The sequence below is a fragment of the Thunnus maccoyii genome, chromosome 7 (genome assembly GCF_910596095.1).
Source record: "Thunnus maccoyii chromosome 7, fThuMac1.1, whole genome shotgun sequence".
Classification (NCBI taxonomy): Eukaryota; Metazoa; Chordata; class Actinopteri; order Scombriformes; family Scombridae; genus Thunnus; species Thunnus maccoyii.
Genome location: NC_056539.1, coordinates 25,411,245 through 25,435,664, shown reverse-complemented (window position 1 = coordinate 25,435,664; position 24,420 = coordinate 25,411,245). Strand labels below are relative to the sequence as shown.

Here is a 24,420-nt window from a genome sequence, read left to right as displayed (position 1 = left end):
ATTGATCCATTTTAGACTATGCTATCAGCTCAACATACAATTCAATAAGTCACTGGGTATATAGAATTACACAGTAATGGAATTTAAACAGGTAATAATTCAAATAAGCATTATATTATTTAACAATTCAAGATATATTCTCTATTTCTATTGTTCATAAATTTGTGAGATTTACTTTTGCTCTCAGGTTGCCTCTATTCCTGCCTTCTTGCCTTCCTACATGCTTGTTTGTCCTTGTTTACTTGCCTTATTTGTCAAACTTCATACAGTCACAATTGGCCTGTTCACATTTTGCCTTTCTTTTTTGTCTGCTGGGCTAGTTGTCTGTTTGTCTGTTTGTCTGTTTGTCTGTTTGTGGGCCTGCTATCTGTCTGCCTCGCCGTCCAACTCTCCGTCTTCCTTTTCTTTATCCTGTCTATATCTGCCTGCCTGAAGGCCGTACCAAGCCTCCCTTTAGAATAGGCTTGCAGTACTTTAACACACTCATTACCACATGTAAATAAAGACGGATGGCCAGCGATATTCCCACAAATTTGTTTCCCATTACACTGGGGTCAGCGGTAATTGTGGCTGGCGCCCAACTCCCCTGAGCGTGCATACACTTACATTCATATTACAGTTAATCAACAAGGGACTAACAAATTGTCCTGTAACACCCCCCCACCCCCCACCCCCCACCCCCACTCCCTATCCATGGAGGGGGTGGACATTCATTCTCTGCATTCAGTTACAGTAGCCGCAGCAAGAGGGAAAGCGTGTGAGAAAGAAAGAGAGACTATCTGGGTAATACCCCCCTTCTTTCTCTTTCTATTGCTCTATTACTCCTGAGAGGGCCACAGGGTCTACTTAGCCTATCCAGGCCTCAGGCATTGAACCTTTGTGTGTTGAATGCGACATGATAAATATGAGAACTTGCATGTGAGCAATATGCATTCTGCATGCAGAATAATTTAGTATTTCATACAGGCTTACAGTACTGCGATTATTTTGATGCATGTGCGAAAGCGTTTGTGCATGCATGTGTTGATCTCACACTTCTGTATGTGGGTGACAACGTACATTATGCTACCAAATGAGACCAAGTGTAAATGTGACTGTGTGCTACTTATTCTGTGTGTGTGTTTTTCTGTCTGTGCTGACAGGCAGCTGCTCTTAAGAACCTTTAAGTGCCTCCTTATTGCTGCCATTACATGAGTCTTCTAAACGGTGAAATATATCACGCTGTTAAACATGGCAGGATCCACTGAGGGATACAGTAGTTTGAAGGTGAGGCTTCACCATGGCTTTGTGCAGCTGATAGTACATTGCATTTTACTTTTGGGCAAAGAAATAATACCGTGAAACATCTTAATAAGGGTTTTTGAATAAGAGGACTTTCCCAAGATATGCTATCATTCAGAAAAAAGGGTGGAACAACAAGACCTATTCAGTTCTGCATAGATACAATTAACTTATTATATTCACAATATACAGTAGCTTACATCTTTTTGCTAGATCCTCTGCCAGGGGCTTCCCGTAGTATTTCAACCATAACATGCAACACAAGATTTCATAAACCTGAAATACACTTGGTAATCTTCCAAATTCGATATAAACCATCGCAATGTGTCAAAGTCTCCACAGCCCAAATCTAACTGTACCAAATCTAACCCAGAATACTGGGGTGCACAAGCGAAATATCACTAGTATAATCCAAAAATTGGTTATATCCTTGGAATATTTAGAAATGTAGTCTGATGTTCCAGGGGCCCATTTCACAAAAGTGATTTTCCACCACTGCTTACATGCAGAACGAAAGGTTGCAGCATCCTGTTTCACAAATGATGACACTCACACATTGCAGCTAAATTTGTGGGTCATACGGTGCTCTTGCGTGCTCATGCATGGGTCACAAGTATGGTGTTTTTTTTTGTTAATATAAACATGTCAAAATTAAGGTGAGATAAAATGATCCTACGTTGTAAGACGCAGCTTGCATGTTGCAAATTTTGTGAATTGAGCCCTGGTTTCCGCTTTCCTCTCAAAAAAAAAAAAAGATTTGGCATTTTTTATTAAAATATTGACTAATTTCACCGAGAATTGCACATCCAATCAAAAAAAACCTTTTTTTCTCATAATATGTGGTGTTATAGAAAGCCTGTGGTGTTATAGAGAGCCTGTGATTGAGTAGAGGGGAGGGTACAGAGAGCTCTGTCTGTTTTTGTATGCTCCTGTGAGCTCCCATGATCCATTAGAGAGGCTGAGGATGAATGAATGAGCGCTGCACCCGCAGAGAGTGCAGCAATAGTTTCTTCAGTTCCCACCTTATTGATTTCTGCAGGAAATACAGAACCCTGGGCGGGAGGTAGAAGAGGGAGGACCACACTGATATTAAGTCGTTTTCCCATCTTTTCCAAAAATCTTTAATCAAAGTTTAAGTGAAATACTAACATGCCACTTGACGTGACCTTTTAGCCCTGTTATGAATCACCTGTTTTTGAGTTGAGCTGAGTGGCCGAGAGCTGTTAGAGATATTTCCTAATCACAAATCGCTGCAAGAAAAAGAACAAGTTCAGAGGCAGAGCTAAATGGCAACCGAAGGGCTTGTTTGCTGTTGACCTTTGACAAATGCCAGACAACAAATCTATGTTTAAAGCACTCGCCCGACTGGATTCCTTTATAGCACTAAGCGACTCCTGGGAAGGACAAAGCCTTGAAAAGTGACTACAACCCAGGCCAAGACAGCTCTGCTACCACAAAAACAAAGGAAGGTACAATGCACCTCCTGCACAAATATAGCTCTATGAATGATGATATACAGCTGGATGGGGGATACATGTCTACAGGGACGAGGCAAGCAGGACGATTTGTGAGCATACGAATGCCTGGCGTATAATGACAAATATGAAATCAATATAGTGACCTTAATTTGCCCAAAGCATAACTGTGATGTAGTACACCGTGTTTCGATTAAAGGAGGTATAAAAAGATGCTGTCCGTGTGTTGTGAGGGCAGGGAGGCCATGCCCTTTTGAACCCTGGCGCTCACTGAGAGCGTGGCAGCCATAAAAGGAACAACCAGCCCTGTTTGGTCATTGAATAGGCTCCTTATGGCTCATGGGTAATAATGTCACGCCTCAAGACGTTTTTTAAAAGGAGCTGGCGAATGATAGCTACCAATGTGTTCCGCAACACTGGCAACATTATGGCAGCAGAGGAGAAAATATAATAGCTTGAATATGCTATGAATAACAAAACCTGTCAATACTCACCTCTAGAAGAATTGCTGATCAGACACAGTTCATGTAAAGTGTACGTGTGTATGTGAGAATTTATGATATGTGTCCCTACACGTATATATGAGACTGTGTGTGCGTTTTTTGTGAGTGTGGAAAAAAAGTGATGTGTCCCAGTGTGTGTTTCTGTGCGTCTGTTGAATATGTGCCGTGTAATTTGTGGAGCAGAGTGTCTATTTGATTAGTTCTATGTGCTGGAATTAACTAGACTCATTTTAAGCATTACACTTGACAGGCTTGACAAAGATTTAAGCCTGAATATGAGGTTTAAAGTGCTGACTTCCAGCTTTAGGTTAGTTTGAAGATCATAGATTGAACAACCATATGCCCTTTTTATACATGCATTATGACATTTGCTATCAACATACAGATAAACCAAAGACTTATTATTATTGGGGCCAAACACAGGAATTGTGTTTAACAAATTAGTCACCTAACCTCAATAAAGCTAAGTGCATGTTTCACTTGACCAGAGCTGACTGAAAGCAAAAATTACCTGAAAGGATGACTGCAGCTCAGGCCTCACAAGGAAGATAAGAAGTGTCTGTTGATGTCTAGGGGTTGTAGACTTCAGAAAAAAAAAACATTGACTGTGAAGGATTTTCAACAATATATTAAATATGATCTTATCATTTTAAGTTTATTTAAAATTTTCAAATACATTTTGGCACCTTAAATTGTGAAAGTATGTATAAAAATGACTATAACTTCTACTCTGATTAGCTAATGTAGATGTAAACATTTAAAGATGAAAACAAAATTAAAGCTTAGAGTCAGCACATTAACCTCACAGTCACTGTTTAATTTTTAATCCAATGTGCTAACGTCCAGAGCCAATAAAATACAACATACATTGGTAAGTTCCACAACTACTTACAGACCACATTGTACGCAGACAGTTAGAATGATTGAAAAAAGGTACTTCATGATTGAGAAGAAGGCAGCCTACACTTAGTAACTGTATGTTACACTTTATGTCGTCAAGGGCCAGAGCCTCAAATAAGTTGCAAGTAATTAGATCTATTTGTTTGTAACATTGTTATCTTATTGCAAGTAGTCTGTTTTTTCCTGACAGATGCTCCTCTGTAGACACTGTCAGTCTTTTACGCACTAGGTTTAATTCTGGTACATGACTTTAACTAGATTCACTAGTCTAAGTGGAACAATGCTCGCTTGTTTGTTGGGCAGTGTGTCAATTCAAGGGACTTAAAAACAACTACACCGCTGAGACATGATTGGTGGAAAGTGTAAACAAACAATATAATCATTTTAAGAATTTTATCACTTGAATGGGGGAAAAAAAACATGACTTGGACCCTAACATGAGACTTACGAGAAAAATTTGAAACTGAAGACGTTCTGTAATTGAGTAACTTGAGTTATTCAAAGCCTCATTTTAGTCCGACACCACAGAGCTCATCGTAGAGTCTCTAAATGAGTCCATCTTGTTTGGCTCTGCCCCTGGGCTGTTAGCAGCTGAGGGCAGAATGGCTCATACAATGGAGCCATTCGGTTAGAGCTTAGCCCTTAAAACAACATGCCACTCAATGATCCCAATGATCCTCCTCGAAAACAATGCTGAGGCACATCAGTCAGGCCTGTGTGGAGGGGAGGGTGGCAGGGGGGACAATGATGCTCCCATGGTGCTGTCCCGTTGGGAACGTCTTCCCAGCGGGACTGCTCTTTTTTCACAGCCTGACCTGGAAGAGAGCAGCATGGTGAGGGTGTAGGGGGTGAAACTGAAGGAGGTAAACTGCAAAAATCATCTATCTTAATAACTTTTTGGATCCTGTGCTGATTGTCTTCTTATCTCAATACAAATTAATAAATTTGACAGTAATGAAAGATTAATTTGCTTGTTTTGATTTGAGAATACTCCTGAAACCGGTGAATTTGCACTGGAAGCAAACACAACATTCTCATTAAAGCGTCCTTTCGTTTTCATTTTTTCTCCGATACAACTAAGCAAGACAGCCATGCAGTCGAAAATAAGTCAACTGATTCTTTGATCTCCAAAATTTAACAAAATCCCAATGAAATTACAGCTCGTGTTGCATAATCCAAGTGTTATGATGCTTCATTACCTCTAATTGACAGCATTTATTTGGTGACACTGCAACAGGAGAAGAAAAAGACAAGCAGAAAAGAATATTTGCATGAGTTATGTAGCTGATATTTAGAGGTTTTTACAATTTGTATATGAATGACACCTTGAAACAGAACATATAAAGACAAAGTATTTGTATTTACTCTACTTGTACCATTTTATGGGTGACAGAAAGGTTTAGCACAAGAAATCGGGAGACACTGAGTAATGTTTTTAGGGTTGGGTGGAATTGTGGAGGACCGGGTTAAAGCAGAGGCCCCCTGGGTCATAAATACCATAAGGCCTCCAGCATATTACCCAGTGCCAGGCCAATCTCTGTTCATTACCGCTCCACGCTACTCAGCACTTCATTTAAAACTCACATTCCTCTAATTAACACACACTGCTGGGTACAGATGAGCCAGTACAGAGCCTGGTCTGTCTGTCCCTTGCTTTTACTACTCACTCAATTATGCGTCTCTGTCATCACATTTCTTTTGCTCTTCATTCATTCCTTCTCTCTTGTCACTTAATTTCCTGCTTTGTCATTTCATTCCCTGCTTTGTGGCAATTTACTTTTTAACGAAGTGCCTTAAAAAATAACAGCGTTACCAAAAATAAAAATATAAAGTCAACCTACTTCCATGCTTTCCAAGTACATTCAATAAGCACAATTAGACTCCAGACACACTTTTTTTTTGGTCTTGTGATAGCTAATAAAGAGTAGAAGGAATCATGGCTGCATCAGAATCTGAAGAAACAGTTTGTCCAACAAATTGGATGTGGTAAATGTTTATTCATTTATCATATCAACCAATTACACTGCGACAGAATTAGCTCCATTAGACTACAAAAGGCAAGTATTTAAAGAAAGAAAGGCACATCGATTTCTCTCTCTGCACTTAAACCTTCACATAAGCTTACATTAACTGACTCTGGGTGTTTTTCATATTAAATGATACCCATGGAATGATACAGGGTGATCTACATGATGGATATACAAGGGAGAAATGAAATTTAGATAGTTTTCATAATGTCTTCTGTATTTGTAAGACACAGGAAAAACCAGCAATTCATCTGAGCTCACATTGGTTTCACAATACATCGCCCGCTGTTATTAAAGGAGTCTTCTGTGCAGCTTAAAGTAAATGATTCTGCTTCTATCACAGGCGCTTATGTGGATCAGATGATGCGTCTACTGATAGGTTTGTAATGGACTTTTCCTGTTCATTAACTGAGTTATAGCACCGGGATTTTATGCTTTGTGGTTCTAAATTGAATAATACATCTCCAATGTTTAAAGTAATATTAATATTTTCAAAATCAATGTTAGTAAAATTTTATGTACACAGTTGTATTTGTTGATGGCCAGCCACTGCAAATAAAGATATGATTTATGAAGGCGGGGGTCTCCTCTCTCTGTACTATTATCACAAGTGAAACGCAGACCATAAAAAATTTTAATTAAAATTTTAATTAACACCGGTAATCAATAGGGTGTAACATAACATCTCACATATTTTCAGTGGCATGGAGGAAAATGTAATCAAACAAATACAGAGGGACCAAATATGATGATTTTATAGGCTAATAAGCCCAAGGTAAGTGTGGCAGGACGAGTGGGAAATGTCACAGTCTCTCTCTTTGTTTCTCCGTGGTGTTTGGTGCTGAAGGCTGAAATTAATTTGTTTGTTCTTGTCTATCTGGGTTTAATACTACTTCTTCTTCCATGGAAATGTATACAATCTTTTTTTTGTCTAAATCATAAACCACAAAATGTGTACAGCAGTACTGTACGTATTCCAAAAGTTCCCCTTATACAGTAAAATAATGTAGATATAATAATGTAAAAGTTCAACGCACTTTGATTTGAACACTTAATTATTTTTCTTCATTTTCATTTTGAAAATAAAAGCGTCATGATGTCAAAACCAGCTTAAATATAACAGTCAACGTTGAGGTCAGGTTACATGATAATACAGGATATTTCAGATACTAATTGTGGTGACCCTCTGGAAGTCCACAACAGGGAAACGGTTTGAAAGCAGAAAGAGTTGACTGAATTTGAATTTCCTTTGAATTTGATTATTTGATCATATCTACTGGAGTGAACCACTTCGCCACAGCCACATGCCTTATGTCAGTTAGTGGCTCCCTCTGGTTTTGCTTTAATAACAACACAAGTAATCCAATAACCACATGTGCAGACACTAAAATTGGAAGAGTATAAATAAAAATGAAAAGGTATGCTGCCCTCAGTTTATTTTGGTTCCATTATTATTAATGTTTATATTTATTACATTTAGATATCAACAATGATGTTACTCCTGCCAAAACTGTGAATAAGGAACAGTTACATGTTTGTAGTGACTCCACATAATCTTGTTTACATGACAATCCTCAAAGAATTGGTGACTTTTTGCTATAAACTAATCCTATGTCTCCTGTGCTGCCATGATCAAGATTAACCAAAACAATTTGTATATCATCCATCACAGCCACAGATCTACCTTATTCAATTAATAACATGATGCATTAGCTGCTACTTTTGGTCAGACATGTTAGAAAGACAGAGTGGATGTGCACAGCTGTCTGTATATGTTTATAATAAGGATGCAGCATATTGTCCCTTAAAGTTGGAACACTCATAGAGATATTCTCAGAAGTTCAGATGATTGTTGGGACTCAGTCAGCTAGAAGTGAAGGCAGTCGTAAAGCCTAAAAGCAGGTGTGCATAACAGACGACAAATCGACTCGTACTAGCATTGTAGCCACATTCAGATTAACTCCTGGTTGCTTATAAAATAGACAAGCATAACAATTCATGAAAGAGGTTTCAAAGATTTTGGTCCATTTGTGTGTATCTGCACTGACTGGAGTTACAAGAATAGCACAAACCAGTAGTGCACTGCTTTTGACAAAGCCTGAGTAGACAGATGGCAGATGGTGCAAATCGCAGTCATCCTAGATTTCAATATGCCGCTGAATTGGTAATGACATAATCTACTTCCACCCTCACAGCATGTCCGGGTGCACAGTGAGTCATCAAAATACAAAAAGAAAGGCTCAGGTGAGTTTAAAACATCACAACACCTCAGGAAAACATCTCTAACACACAGAATGCGGTGAAAAAATGTGAATTTTGTAATGTTGAGACATCCAACAAAAATACACTAGTCGACAACAAAATTGACTTTGAAATGCGATTAAAATTGCTGAAAGTATGTTTTTATGGAGCTGAAATATTTAATGGCCGATTGAAACCACTGTAAAAACAGAAGGGTCTCAATGACTGATGTCTAATGATGAAGAATATCACATAAAAATAACTTCATGGCCATTTAGGGGGACAGAAAAGATTAATACGTGTAAAGCAGGCAGATTCTGAGCTACATACTCTGTTAGAGGTTGAGTGGAGCTGGGCTAAAGCATGAATGTTGAGGGAAGGAGGAGAAACAAAGTGAAAGAACAAAAACAGTGCGAAAGAGAGAGCGAGAGAGAGAGTATTAGGGTAATAGTCCCTGAAGATTGTCTGCCACTCTCATCCTTCCTCTTTACCGTATCTCTCTCTCTCTTTTTCTTCTACTTTCACTGAAGTAATCTCCGCCACAGCTTGACACAGGCGTACCTCAGCTCAGCCAAACAATAAATAAACTGGATTGGCCACAAAATGAGAATTGCATAAAAGGCAATAAAACAAATTTCAATCATCGCTCCGCGGGCCTTTTTACATCGCTATAGAGGGTGAGTAAACTTAAGCTCATCGAAACAGTGAGAGAGAGGGCCTCAGCCAGAAAAGGGATTTACCCAAAGTCAATGAAGAGACAAACTTTTGTGAGTTACCCCCCGCTCCCCAGAAAAAATGTTGACTAAAAAAATCTAAAATTTAATATATGTCTTTTCTAAAATCAGTAAAATTCCATGCATTTGTCAGAATTTGTAGTTCCTGTGTCAAACACTTTCAGTTTACTTGTATTTCTGTAGAATTCTGTAACCTTTAGCCTTTCCTCCAGCTGTGTTGTCTCAGTGTGTGTAGGTATGTGAAGGTATGTGTCAGGATGAGAGTGTCAGGAATGAGCAGAGACGGTGCAGGTGTGTGTTCGTGTGTGTGTGTGTGTGTGTGTATGTGTGCATCTCAGACAGTGATAAAAGGCCTCGCTCTCCAGACCTCAGAGTAACCCAGTGATGACAAATAGTTTTCCTCTCTCTTCTTCTCATCACTGCCCTCAGTCCTAACTGTGAATTTCATCTGCAAACAGCTCGATTCGATGGGCAAATGTTTGCCCAGCTTCGCGAGGGTGTTTAGACTGAATATTTTTTAAAGTAAATGTTTGCGCAGTTGTTTCTACTTTCTCTGTTTTATTTCTCTCTGTGACAATCTCTCCTCTTTTGGTCTTGTTCTCATTCCTCTGGGGGAAAAAAGGGGAAAAACTCATCGAAAACTATTTCCTCTCAGGGTATTTTATTGTCATAATGATATGAGAGCACTTCGTTTTGTTATAAGAGTTTTTGTCTTTGCGTGGGGAGTTAATATCTTCTCTGTCTCGATTCTTATACAAGTATAGCGCACAGATGGTGTAACGCTTTGGGGAAAAACAGGTTTGCTCCTTCTCCATCCCCAGTGTCAAAAACGCTGGCTAGCTTTCCAATGAACAGACTTTTTACAGCTCACATCTAATAAATATTTAGGATTAACTCAATGAAACGATGCAAACACAAATGAAATGTATTTAATAGGCATCCTGTCCATTGGAGGAGTTTCAATAGGGCACCGTTGAGGTGTGAAATGGCTACAACAGGCAATATAACAATCACATGGCCTCTCTCTCTTTTGTTTCTTCCTCTCTCTCTCTCTCTCTCTCTCTCTCTCTCTGTCACACACACACACACACGCACACACACACACAAGAAAAAAGCACCTAATATTTTCTGTCAACAAGATTGTGCATACCCCCAACCTTCAAATAATTTACTGCCGTGTGTCTACAGAGTGTTTGGCGCAGAAGTGTCACTAAATCTCAGCCCTCAAAGTCAAACGTCAGGTAAACCACAGAGAAATAATGTTTATTTTCTCTCAGCCCTGGCCCTGTTCTTAACCATGCTGTCAGTGCACCAGGAGCTCGTATATCTCACAAATTCCCTCTTGATCTGTACAAGTAGCCTTTAAAAAGTGACTGGAAAACACACTACAGCTACTTGTAAGTCCTGGAAACAATGACACACAACTTTTTCCTTATGCCAGAGAAATCCTGACAGCTGTTTCTCATCTTAATATTAGCTTGTCTGATTGACTGGATTAATTAGTGCAACACTGTCTGCTTAGAAGATGCAGGAAACTGGCTAGCATCTTAGCTGTCTAGATGTGTACAAAACATCTGTTTGTCACTTCGAGGCCCTCTCATCTTCCTAAGATGGCAGCAGGTTGGAAAAATGATATTGATGCATTTTTATTTATCACTGCTTTGCTACAACTCCCCTTCTTTCACTGCTAGCTGTCCCCAAAGGACACAGAAACAAGAAAGAGTGCAACACCTCAAAGCATTGCCGTGTAATCACACAGACTAATAATATATACATATTGTAGATTTTACTCTTGTCTGATCTCTGATGCTCCATAATAATGAAAATATCCTCAGTGTTACTGTACATCCACTGGCTCAGTGGTTAGCACTGTCGCCACAGCTAGAAGGTCATGGATGTGACCCTGAAATGGCCTGCGGAGGACATGTTGTGTTGAGTTTGCATGTTCTCAAGGTGTTCATACAGTCCAAAGACATGCAGGTTAGGTAAACTGGAAACTCTAAATAGCCTGTCGACAAGAAAATATATTTGACTATATGTTTGTATTAGCCCTGTAATAACAGACACACTGTCCAGAGTGGTGTACTTGCCCGATGCATGCTGGGATAGGCCGCGGCTCCATGGATCCTTGAAAAAAGGTTATTAAAAAAAGGTTGCGCTGTATACTGATACTAGAAATGTATTGCAATACTCTGCCATTAAAAACAGTACCACACCCTATTTCATTAATTAGTACCAGTACTTTAACAATGACAATGATGTTTTAAACCCACGCAGACCAAGAGAGCCAACATGTCCTAGCATGCAAACCTGTTCAAGGAATTCAAAGAGTGACAGGTTAGCGAATGTGATTGATGACATAAATATGTATACAAATAAATACATAAATACATATACAAGTATAAGTGAAACAAGTGTGATTTATTTTGTGACAAGTGATTTTTTTTCACCATCAGAGTTTGACAAGGTAATTAAGGGCAATGATAACGTTAAAAATAATGTTTAATTTGGCTTTAGCTTTTTAGCTAACTTAACAATGTGGCAAATATCTTTATATGCAAATGCAATGTTCACACTGGTTCAACTTGCAAGCTGCTAAAAAATACTTTTCCTTATGTTTTAGGCTTTTGCCATGGTAACATTTCAGTATCGGTATCAGGATATTAAGGCAGGTATTGTATTGAAGTCATAATTTTGGTATCATGACAACACTAATTATAATGACTCCTCTTTCTTTTTAAAGATACAACATTGTACCAGACCACACCTCATTCTATTGCTACCTGCATGCAGCTCAGTGTGCTTGTTGTGTAGACTGTGTGAACAAGCGTGCACATGTGTTTGGGTTTGTAATTGTGTGTATATTTGTGTGTTTGAGGCACACTGATGACAACACCTCCCTCCGTCTGTGGACACACACAAAGCTCTTCTCCCATTCTCTAAATGATGATGTCTGCTTGTGCTTAGCCCCCTCCCCACCCTATTCACCACTGTAATAGAATTTCTCAAACCATGCAACTCCCTCACTACCTACCCCCATAACCCAAATAGCCTGCCCCATTTCACTCAAAATCCCTATATCATAAATGCATTCACACAAACACACATAGTACTTTGCGCACAGAGAAAGAGAGCCAAACAGAAACAGAGAGAGGTGAAAGGAAGAAAGCAAGAGAGACAGATAAAAGCAAGCAGGTGGATACAAGCACCTCAAGTGCACCCACAGCCCACCCTCCACTGCTGTCATACATACTTGTTTCCCCTCTTAAAGATTCACAATGAAGCATTCTCTAATAACAAATCATTTCTTTCAGAGTATGCTTTTTAATCTGGCCATGCTTGACAGGGCCCATCCTTTCCGCTGAAGGGGAAGACCACTTAGAGGCCAGGCCAATAAGGCCCAGCAGCCCTGTGGCCTGACTGCGGTGATTTGTCAGGCCCCTCCGCCGCGCCTGCGGTGGTCACACCGATGGATTTATCCCAAGGTAAATGGAGATAGCCCTCGCCGGCTGCGGGCCCGGTACTCTGATTACAGACCCTCTCTTGGAGTTGCATTGATAGATGTTGCTTGTGTTTATCTATTTACAATGCCACTAAATCTGTGAATACAATGTAACACGGGGAGAAGGGGTACGACTCTGGGGGCTGAGTGAGAGAGGGAGCGAGTCCTGCATGGTTTGATTTATGCTATGCTATGCAGAGCAATAGAGAGACAGCACAGATGAAGGGTCTGGGATGAAACAGCTCGGTGGGGCCGAGGTTGTGGTTTTGCATTGGGGTCGCAAGGGCGCTAGGATGAATCTCATGCATTTCTCACTCTGGGCGCTGTCCACCATGCCAAGAGAATAACAAACATGCAGCAAAAGGAATGAGAGGAGCGTTTCAGGCACACAGGGGAAAACAGAATGTACTTTCGAGACAACAATGTGGAGCCAATCGGAGATGCACGGTGGTTAACATTTATCCCAGCGCTCCCACATCTATGGTGAAGAGTAATTCCAGCCAGGGACAATCACTGGGACAGCTCTGGTTCAGACAGCCTCTTCCATCTCATCCCCATCCAGCCAAACTAAACCTGCTCTGCTTCACAGCCATGTAGAGAAGACCTTCCTTGGGTTACCGGCTCTGATAAAAATGAATTGATTTAAAGGAATCAAATGAGAGGTTTACATGAATGTGTTTTCAAATGTTTGGACAGGCTGAGGTATCTTCTCTACTATCAGTTGAAAGGATGCAGGTTTCTAATTTTTCATGCAGATTTTATTGTCAGAAGGAGTTGTAAATCCAGCACAGAAACAGAAAGCATAATATGGGAGTGTATGTGCGCATCTATCTATCATCACCACCATCAATAGCAATGCTTATAACCCCAATTTTTTGTCCAAATGTCTGTATCTACAAGCAGCTCCATGCATGCAAACATGTCTTCTCTTTGAAGTGGCAAAGCCATGTCGCACTCTAGTCCCACAGATCTCCAGTCTCTCACTGGCATAGTTGTTTCCTTTAAGTTTCTCAAGAGTAAGGATAGAGAATAGCAACAGTTCTGCCTTGATAAGAATCCAAATATCATCAAACATCTTCCGGCCAAGACCAAAGTCAACAACATTTTGGATCCAGCATCCAAAAGCCTTGAGTTAAAAAAAAATGGCGACATACAGGCTTGTATCAATTTCGCCTTATCTGTCTTTCTCCAGTTTGGGAAAATGTTGAAAAGAAGTATGAAACAGCAAATCTGTCTATAAAAATATGCTGGCGTCAGATTTCTTCAAGCGATGATTAGCATCATCTAGAAATAGTCTGATGAAAACCTTCAGTGCACGATGTCTGTCAGTATTATGTTTTGATATGATAAGAGTGTTCCACGTTATTAGAAGGGTTTGGATTTCTTCATTACATCAGTGCTCTACAAACAGTTCAACTAGTAGTAGAGAAAAAAGCTGAAATATGAAGATCTGCTTGGACATCCAGAGGGAAATCAGAGTAGATCTGCTGCTCCCTCTTGTTGAAATGAGCCAGTTAATGTAATTTAGGCATAAGATCAGGATGCCCAAAACAAACTATAACCCACTAAATGGATTCCACAAATCCCACTTGGGCTGGAAAATGTCTCAGGATCCGTCAGGAAGAACTGACTGGGAAGAAGTCTGGATGGCCTTGATCAACTTGCTGCCAAGGTGACACCGAACCAGATAGGTGGTAGGAGAACAAATGGGCAGATGGAAAAAAGATCATTTAAAAAGGACACTGCAGAGATTCAATTACTGATGCTAGGTTAGAATACCTTGAGTAGTAATTAAAAATTAGACATGGGTTTTCTGCACACATACGTTTTGCTTGTGCTTCATCATTTTGTTTGAAAAATATTCGCTGAAGTAAGTGAAATTCAAACATTTTAATCTAGAGCTGCGTGTCCATCAAACCCTTGAATAATCTTTGACTTATTAACATTATGCCTGCATTTGGCCAGCATTGTACCCCTACCACCGGGATGTGTACTTTTCTCACTGATCACCTGAAACAGTGATGTCACAACAAGTACAGATTGTGTTCAGTCCTTCACTACATTCGTGGTGAATGGCGACTATGGGATGGATGTGTTTTGTCAGATGGGTGCTTCTTTCTAAAGACCACAGGAATTGTAAGAAACGCTTCACTCCCACCTGACTGAAAGGAATTTCTCTTGATACCCAGAGCAAAGTGATGATAACCCTGTGGTATTAATATCATTTAAGCACATTTCCAGTTGTCACACCTCAAATGCAGGATGATATAAGTATCCTACTTCATTGTCATCAACAATGGCATCATCGTCAGCAATAACATCCAATGAACAGCTGATTCCCCACCAGTCAACGGCATCTCCATCATCTTCGATCTCAACCAGCTAGACTGCTAGAAGCACAGGCACCCCGGTTGTTCCTATCCATGGTACAGTATCCCCTACCGTACACGCCCACACACCCCAACAACCCCCCTCTTGCCACGACCTCTTCTAAAGCTTATGTATGGCGCTCTCATTGTTTCCTCAGCCTATTGAGGTAAAGATAACTGTGGGTTGTGAGAGCGCTGAGTGATTATACATCAGTAAAATCACAGGGGGTATATATCACTGCCACTGGGACACACCCACTGGAATGAATTGGGTCAAATGAGAGCAGTGCATCGGGCAGGGCGCATTGACAGTTACTAATGCACCTCCAATGGCCACTAATAGGAGTGTACAAATTGCCAGAGGTTTGTAAACTTTGCCTGTTTGGGGCAGGGGTAGCCAAGGCTCGCAGGCAGCTTTGCAGTAGTGCTGTAGGTAGGTAACTAAATCAACACTTCAGCGGTGCACCGAGTTAAAGGGGTTGGACTCTATTTGAACAAAGATTAGGGGAGTTCCTTCCACAAGTATCCACCTTACCAACAAGACAGGTAAGAGGGGTTGAGACAAAGAGGGAAGATGGACGGGTATGCCGGTTTATGCTAGTAAAACTAAAATGGACCTCACCATCAAGAGGAACACACCAAACACCAAACACTGACAATTTCACTGTCATCCTGACCTTTCTGTAACATTAACTCAACAGTACTTTAGTGCCATGACAATGATGTTCCCAACTAGGTGCTTCTAGTTGCCTAAACTTAACTGCACCATATGTAGATACTGTCTGTATAATATACATTTTCAGTCTCATACACTCATAACATATAAATCAAAGAACTTTATAGGAATTCTTTCCACTTAGGAAAAAATATATTTTTTAAACAGCTCCACTCAGGACAGAATAATAATTGGAGCAATAAATGTCCACTTGACAGACAAGTGGAGGCTGAAGAAAGAATCTTACACCCTGCTCTCTGATCCGGCCACACCACTCAGTTTGTCTTCCCTTGGACCTGTTGTTTCATCACACTACAACACCAGTGAACACAGACATGCCCGGCTTGCAAAGGCGCCTCAGTAACAGATCATCATCAAAGCCACAGGGCTGTTTTATGTTTGTATATTTATTATGCTGTGTGAGTGATTCAACAAAAAGAAAGACAAAGCAGAAATAGCCTACTGTATGCAAAGGAAATGTGCACACCAAGAACTGTGTGCATGATATTAAAAAAGGTGGAGGCCAGCATGTGTATCAGAGCTTTGTCTACATGCATACACGATTATACTTATATGTATGTATTTTTGTGCACAAAGCATGCATACAATTCCTAAACAGCTGTAAAGGGCTACAGATGTGTCTATCTGTATAATTGAATGTGTATGAGCTAAAGAAAGGTATTCAGAGTCACACCTGTCTGCTGCAGTTTGCACTGAGGCGAGGGGAGGCACAACAAGCATGCAGTGTCTATACACTCCTGTGCACCTGGAGAGAGGGACCCGATGGCTGCACATACATAGAACAACAACTCATAGAGAGGAAACTCTCAGTGTTATGCTGCTGTTTTCCATCACCCAAAATGATAGCAAAATTTATAGGAAATGCTACCAACAGTCAGCAGTCAGCATCTAATATTATTGTATTGTCAAAATGAAATAACATAAAGTAAAATTTCCAATTACAGCCCACTATTTTTACAGTAAATTTGGCCCAGTAGAATATCCACAGTATTGATTTGCAGCTCCACTGCACCATTATTCAAGATCTGTATCATTACTTTGTGCTGAAAGACATTGACTGACACAAAGGAATAAAAATATACTTGTTCAATAATGAAGCAAGTTATGAATCAAGTTATTTTTAGTTAATATTTAGTTAATCCTTCAGTCAGTAACTTGTGAACATTTACAACTTAACTTACTAACAAATGAATGAATGAATAAATTTGTTTGATGATTTAAAAAACACATATAACACTGCACTGCAGTCATTACATACACTAAAAATCACTGAAGATGAAAACACAATAAAGCCCAAAGGTTTATTTCCATTTCCTCTAGTATAACACTTAACACACCACAAGATAAAAGCAAAACAACAACAAGACAGCAAGCGAAGACAATAAATTTTGACTGTCACACATTTTTTGTATTTCTAATCTAGACAAAATTAAAAACAGACACCTGTTTTACAAACTTGACCGAAAAATTCACAACATCGGAAAACTGTAATGCATGTTATTTATGCCACATGGGTTTTAATCTACTATTTTCATTGGCGGTGCCGCTCACATTACAATGACATATTGTGCCTTGATGTGAAAAAAATTCATGCATCCTGTAATATTTGTATATAATTTATGCAAATCAATATTCTTAATAGGTCGTAGTGCCTTTGCTTTTAAACCATTTGAACTGATAAATACTGTTTACTTCAGTAAATGTGACTCAAAACACATTGCATGTTATCATGATATACCTCCTTTGGTTTGATATTCAGTAAATGACTCTTGCCGCTTTTATTTGATGCATGATGGGTAAATTCTGCAGCCACTATAGGCTGAAACGAGACTGACAGGATAAAGCAGGAAGTGCTCCTTCTGTTGAGTCTGACTCTATGTTCAGCTATGTATCAGTATGGTGCGACTTGGCCTGTGGCTTGGCAGTGGACCGACACTGAAGCCCTGTGTGCGTATGTGTGTTTGTGTATATTTGTGTGTATATAAAGCTGTGACCTCAGACGCGTAGAACACCTGTGTCCACTAAGCATTATATCTACTAAAGACCTGCAGCTGTTAAACCATCTCTCTCTTTTTGTGTCACGCATCATGCATTCACACATTCACACACACACACACACACACACACACGGACATGCACACATACATTCATGTGGCTTATACCATAAATATGAACACACACCTAAGCACACACATGACTTGTAAATACGTATTTCTCACACACATACATTTTTGTACGTGTTACACACCCGATCACAAAACATAGGTGCATTTTTGCTCTGAAACACTCATTCCAAGTCCATGCTCTTGGCCATTCACACACACACATACACACACACACATACATACACACACACACACAAGAGTCTCTCTCTCTGCAGGATTATGACATGTTATTAATTGCCACCATTATCAGCGACAGCTTGCCCGAGAACTGGGCCCCTCTCTGGGGGCGTGAGGCCCGGCGTCGCAGAATACAAAAAAAAAAAAGTGTGAGGGAGCGAGAAACAGAGACACAGAGAAGAAAAGGGCACACTGCAAGAGTGAGTGAGTGATGGAGGAAAGCAAAGAGGAGGGCAAGACTGGAGGAAAGAGAGAGAGACAGAGACAGTGAAGGTGTAATGCGTCACGCAGCGCGATGCAACACTCTGCCCAAAAGGGATTGTGGGATTGTGAATAATTTATCAGAAAACATTTTTCTTGGTCCTTTCCACAGACCCACAAATCCTCCCTGAGCTCTCTTTAGGCAGGGCTGGAGATAATGCACTGTGTGTTGGGAGTGTGTTTCCCAACACGTTTGCTGAAGGAGGGTTACAACTTCTGGCTCGCCCTCACACATAGCAGCTGAAATGGTCATACACACAGCGACATAAATGTGCATTCATGAATACGTACGTAGGAGTGAACTTCTGCACAAAAGTACACACATGCTGAAGCTGTACCACACGAGGCAAGCGTCCACGGCAACAGTGAAAGCCTGTTTGTGTTGCCGACATGTTATTCGATAGTGGATCATACATGATTACAGAGCCACCTTCTGTTCACACTTTATGAAAAGAATGAAGATAGTAATTTATAAACAAAGATATCATCAAACTACTAATCTCACAGCTGAATCAGTGGCACAGAAATCTCTGAACCTCGTCACATGTTCACTGGCCCGTATAGATCTCTTCCCTGCTCATATGTAGAGAGAGGGAGAAATTGATTGGAAGGAGTTTGAAGGAGAATTCGATTGTCAACAGCGTCCTGGCATCAACTCCCCCAGCCCATTCATCTGTAGCAGCAGAAAAAACAGTTACGTGAACTGTCACACCCAACTCTACTGTTAATTTAAGGTAATTAGCGAGCGAGTGATTCCCAATACATCATGGTGCAACTGGCAGACTCCACAATATTTCACAGCCAATCTGTTACCTTTGCAGCCCCGCCTCCTCCTCCCTCCCTCCTTCTCTCTGTTTCTCTCATTTCAGACACATTAACTACACATGCAAACACACATATCGGCTGTGACGAGACACACAAGCACTCGCACTGACAGTAACTGTTGTTCTCTGACAGGTTAATGTGTACAGGCTGTATGATAACAGGAAAATGAATGTCTGTTTGAGCTAGTTCAGCTGTCATAGTTTACCTTGCTGACAATGCACTGGCAAGCCAGCCTAATCCTACTGTTACAGCTTGAGTTGCTCTAGCACTTTTTGAATTTTTGTTTTAGCTTAAAGTCTTGGAATGTATTCACTCTGACATTGTTTATACCTTTTAAAATGACTCAATCCATATAAACAGAGGAAAGGGGTCAAGACTATCCAGGATTTTTTAGCATAGAATAGATACGTAAACAGTATCTTGGCTATATTTTTTATTTTAGACTACAATAAAGAGAAAAAAAAAGTCCTCTACAAATGTATTGTTCACTGCAAGGTAAATGTATATGTATTGCAACACTTCCAATCAAGATATAACAATTTTTTTTGTTAATTTACTCAAGGTTATGATTTATTAAGCCATCTACACCTTGTTGTAGACATATTTAGCACCTTGCTTCGTGCAAATATTTTAGACAAACACACCTGGAAGTCTGGAAGTGCAGAGTCATCAGTCATCTGAGGTGCCATCACTGGAAGCCTCTTTCCACTATGCATATACACTTTAAGCACCCCTGTCTGCATGCAACATTGGTTAGGGGCTGTTTTTCTTGGCTTGGGCTGCTTAGTTCTAATTAAGGGAAATCTTAAGCATACAATGATGGGAGAGAGAGAGATGGGGGATAAATATGTACAGTACCAGTCAAAAGTTAGGTATTTATGTAAGTAAGGTTCCTGGCCAGACTTGAACCCGGGACATTGCAGTTCATGTTCAGCACTTAAAAACTCCCAGGCCACCATCGCACCCCATATGCTTCCAACTTTGTGGCAACAGTTTGGAGAAAGCCCCTTCCTGTTTGAATTTGACAATGTCTTTGTGCACAAAGCAAAGTCCATAAACAAATTTGGTGTGAAAGAACTTGACTCGAACACCTGAATGGAAGAAAATCCCTGCAGCCAGGTTTAAAACTTTTGTGGAAAGCCTTCCCAAATGAGTTGAAGGTGTTATTATTAATACCCATGGTTTTGGAATGTCCAACAATCATATATGGCTAGGATGTTTAATTGTCCACATAATTCTGGCCATGTAGTGTGCATTTAACCCTCTATATCTAGGATCTGCACATTTCTAATTTTACTTGTGGTATCATCAAAAGAGACACCATCCCAAACAGCAATGCATGCAGTTGTTAATTGTTACTCTTCATTACTGAGACGTGTAGGACACAGTGACACATTAGCCTAATGCTCTGTTTAAATGAAAGCATTGTATTTTGAGACACATTCTAGATAGCTAATTTAGTCGATCATGTAAAATTAGCCAAGTTAGCTCTCAACCCGGCCTCAGTGTTCATAAAGAGTATCGTGAGAATGCGATGGAAGAAGAAAGTCAGGAGAGAAGCCAGGGAAGAGTGAAGAAACATGCGGAAAAGGTGTCAAAATAACGGCTGCGTGCTCTAAGGCATCCCGTTCATTTCTGACAAAACAAACAGATGTCACATGTGTACGAAACATATCACTCCTCGGCCACAAAGTCTTTTAACTCACCGAGTTCAAAGATGATGATCTAGAGCTTAGGTACATTTGGTTTAGTTTTCATGTCCCAGAGTGTTTGTTTTCAGAGTCTGTGCAGTTGTTAATTTGTGTTTGAGTGAGTCTGCAAATTTACACACAATTGCAAATACTGTACGTAAAAGTGTGTTAACATCTTCCCACATGTGGGTTGTATTTACTCGTATGTCTCAGATGTTGGAAACAGGGATGTAGAAACTGTTGATATTAATGATTCTATCAAAGAGTGCTTCAATCACTTATTCAAGCATATTTCTGTCAAAAAATTGAAGAGTGTAGTGTTGTGAATGTAAATGCAGGAATTATAATTCCAGATATGTTCGAAAACTGTCATAGATTTAGTTTGACAGTATTAGTATTATGTATTATGTGTATTTTGTGCCACATTTTCTTAATTATCACAAGTAAGCATTTATGATTTATAAATGCCTTTTCCTCATATACCATTGAGCAAAAGTGTCTTATAAAACATCATGATCTTGGAAGTGTGAAAATGGAAGTGAGAAACTGGAAGTTATCTTTGATCTTTTTATCTACTGTAAATCTGCTGCAATCATTTGAAACAGTAGTTGGACTAAATAAGACGTGTAAATGCTCAAAGAGGGTGCAGTGCAGCAGTGGCACAGTTCCAGAGTCATCAAGCTAATAGTTATATTATGTCCAGTATGTTGAAGAATGGCAGCACATTACCTCTATGTTGAACGATTGATAGAAAATCTATTATAGAACCAATAGTTTCATATGCCAACAGCCCAAGGGAGGCTTATAGCTTTAATATTTTTGTAATAGCCAAATCTTATCCGTGGCTCTGCTCAGTTTCAGACAGTAAGTGAACCAGCAGGCCTCTGTCTCAGACAGAGCAGCTGGGGAGGTGTGAGACTACTTTAGCTCGCTGCACCACATCAATCTCTTAGCGGCTCAACACGCACACATGCATGTATCACACTTGTACTCACACATACATCTGCCATGTTCAATAAAAGGTACTATGTTATTATAATGTAATAGATAATAGTTTATGTTTTACCATACAATGGCCATGGTATAAACAGCAGTATAAATAACGAAGCATAACACTGGCCAATGCACAAACACTGTACCATGGTAGTGATAATGGCACACGATACATTTATGTACGATACATTAAAGGTATACTATGCAGGATTTTCCTAAAAAACAATGTATAGACTAATACAAAAGTAATCCCTCTCAATCATCACTTATGACCCAATAGAAGTGTGTGGCAGTGTATATCTGCAGAGACTCTGCCCTCTGCTTGTATTTTCTTATTTCTTATTGTTTTGCTGTGTTTGGGACATTTCTGGGCGTCAACCTTTGGGCAGTGGGTGTGTAGCACCCAGCCAATAACAGCCTACAGAGAGTGAAGTCGAGACTTGTAGTGCAGTGACCAGGGGCGCATTCAGTCCCAACAAAACGTAACAAAACGTTTATTTAAACAGAAACAGTGGTGCGTTGAACACCTTGTTGTGTTACACAAGCGCACTGTCTTTTTAATATGGTGGGGTTTATATACATGTTGCTGCTGATTGGGTAACACCTCTGACACACCCACCAAACGAGAGAAAATGTACCTCAAAGCCTGTTGCATACTGTTTCCATGAAACATGTCGTTCAACCCGGAAAACATAGCAAAATAGTGCACACCATTTTCAGATTGAACGCGCCTCAGGTTACATCGCTGCTGTTGTTTATTTGTGCTTTAGAACGCAACCACCATGAAACAATCAGAAAATAACGTTTTAATTACGCTTTGTTCTCTCGAGCACCGCTCACTCTCTTCATTCAGTCTCTAGCTCGCTCAACCAACGCTGCTCTCTCTCTCCCTAGCTCTGCTCTCAGCTCGCTCTGGTCGAGCCGGGGATGAGGGGCCAACTTTGAATGCTGTGTTTACAAACACCAACTGACAAATCCTGCATAGTATACCTTTAATGTAGCAGTTGTCATAGTATCATGTGTCTACAGACAGGTATCAGCCGTTGTATAAATGGTACATGCTGATATTGTCACCTACAGTTATCATTTCTAAATCTTATATACATACCAGTCTGTAGGCTTTTATTTTAAGTTTCTGTGTAATTTCATGTGGACCTACATGTACATTGAATTTTTATTTGTAAGAACTTGATATCTTTTCTTTTAGAAATTATTGTATTTTAAAAGTTATAAAGTTATAAAGACAGGACAAAAAAGTAAACTACAAATAGAAACCGATGCTTGAAACAGATGCATAAGAAAGACAAAAAGACAGAAGCGAGAAAACAATTGTTTGAGATATTTGGATGTCTTTTTCCTCCTTTTTCTGACTCTCATCATTTGTTTATGCGCAGTCTTTAGTTTCTCATTTTAAGTTGCTTCACTGTCATCATGGTATGGGGCCTTCCAGGGATCCTCCAGATTGTTTTTGGTGTATGATGGTGTGTGTGTTTCTGCAAGAGTGTGTAATCAACTCTACCTTACTGTGTGGTTAGCAAACACAAACAGAGAGCAGACTATAAACACTCACCCTCCCTTGCATCTCCATGGTTTATGTTTCCATTGGTCATGGCACTGTCTTTTTTAAGAGTGGCACAAATTTTGAGTCAGACTGGAATGTGGGATCCCATCAAGCGTGATTCCTGCATCAGAAAAAGTATAGTATCAGACTGTTTGTCTCACCATCTCAAGAACAGTGAAGGAAAAGTCTTTCAAAATATATTTTCAATAGTGTAATAATGTCTAGTTTTGCTCTAAATATGTTCTCATTGCATGTTTTGTTTGGTAAGTGAGCTGTCAATTACATCGTCAGAACCTTACTGGGGAGCAAATTTCTAACACAAGGTCAGAATATTGATAACAGAACAGCGAGAGGAAGAGCTTTCTGCTTGCACAGCAGTGGAATGGTCGATACTGTCATTAGGCTGCTTTTTGGTTTTGTCTAATTAGACTGTAAAGGGCCTGAGGAGCGAGTTAAGGTTGGGTGGGTGAGCGAGGCCCCACCTACTTTAAACACAGTGACCACAGTGCTTTCTTCTCCTTCTCAACTTTCTCTTTAAATCAGAATAACTGACTTTTTTGCTTACAAATTGGGGACAACCACTGGGCCACATACAATAGAGCCTTTTGTGTAAAGATACCTGTGGTTCCCATGAGAGTGCTGAATTTCAAAAAGCTTATTTAGTGTTCAGAGTATGAGCTTTATACAGTACACTGCTTTGGAAAAATGATAATGATTTTGCAGACTGATTTTAAAACTGGATAGCTCTGTCTGAGTGTTCTTCTAAAGGCTTTACTCATTTTTGGGAGACTTTACAACACTTTATGGCATTTTACACTGTTTTGAATTAACTGCTGTTGTAAACTTGGGCACAAACGTTTGGATGAAGCCATACTAAAAGGGTGGCACAGCAGCCATGAAAATCAGCAAAGCAAATCTGCCTGAGCGCCCTGCACTGTCAAACTAGCCCATTTAGAGCATTTGGTGTATGTGGAGTATG

The 24,420-nt window shown here is 39.9% G+C and overlaps 1 long non-coding RNA gene across 1 annotated transcript in view; it reads right to left on the bottom strand.

Moving 5' to 3' along the window:
- Positions 1-3,971: 3,971 nt before the first annotated feature.
- Positions 3,972-24,420, bottom strand: part of LOC121900984 — a 34,233-nt gene continuing 13,784 nt past the window's right edge. Inside the window, exons 3-5 of the long non-coding RNA XR_006097155.1 lie at positions 23,451-23,562; positions 5,359-5,387; positions 3,972-4,974 (exon numbers count right to left, since the gene is read on the bottom strand). This is a non-coding gene — a long non-coding RNA (uncharacterized LOC121900984). The remainder of the gene's footprint in view (positions 4,975-5,358; positions 5,388-23,450; positions 23,563-24,420) is intronic.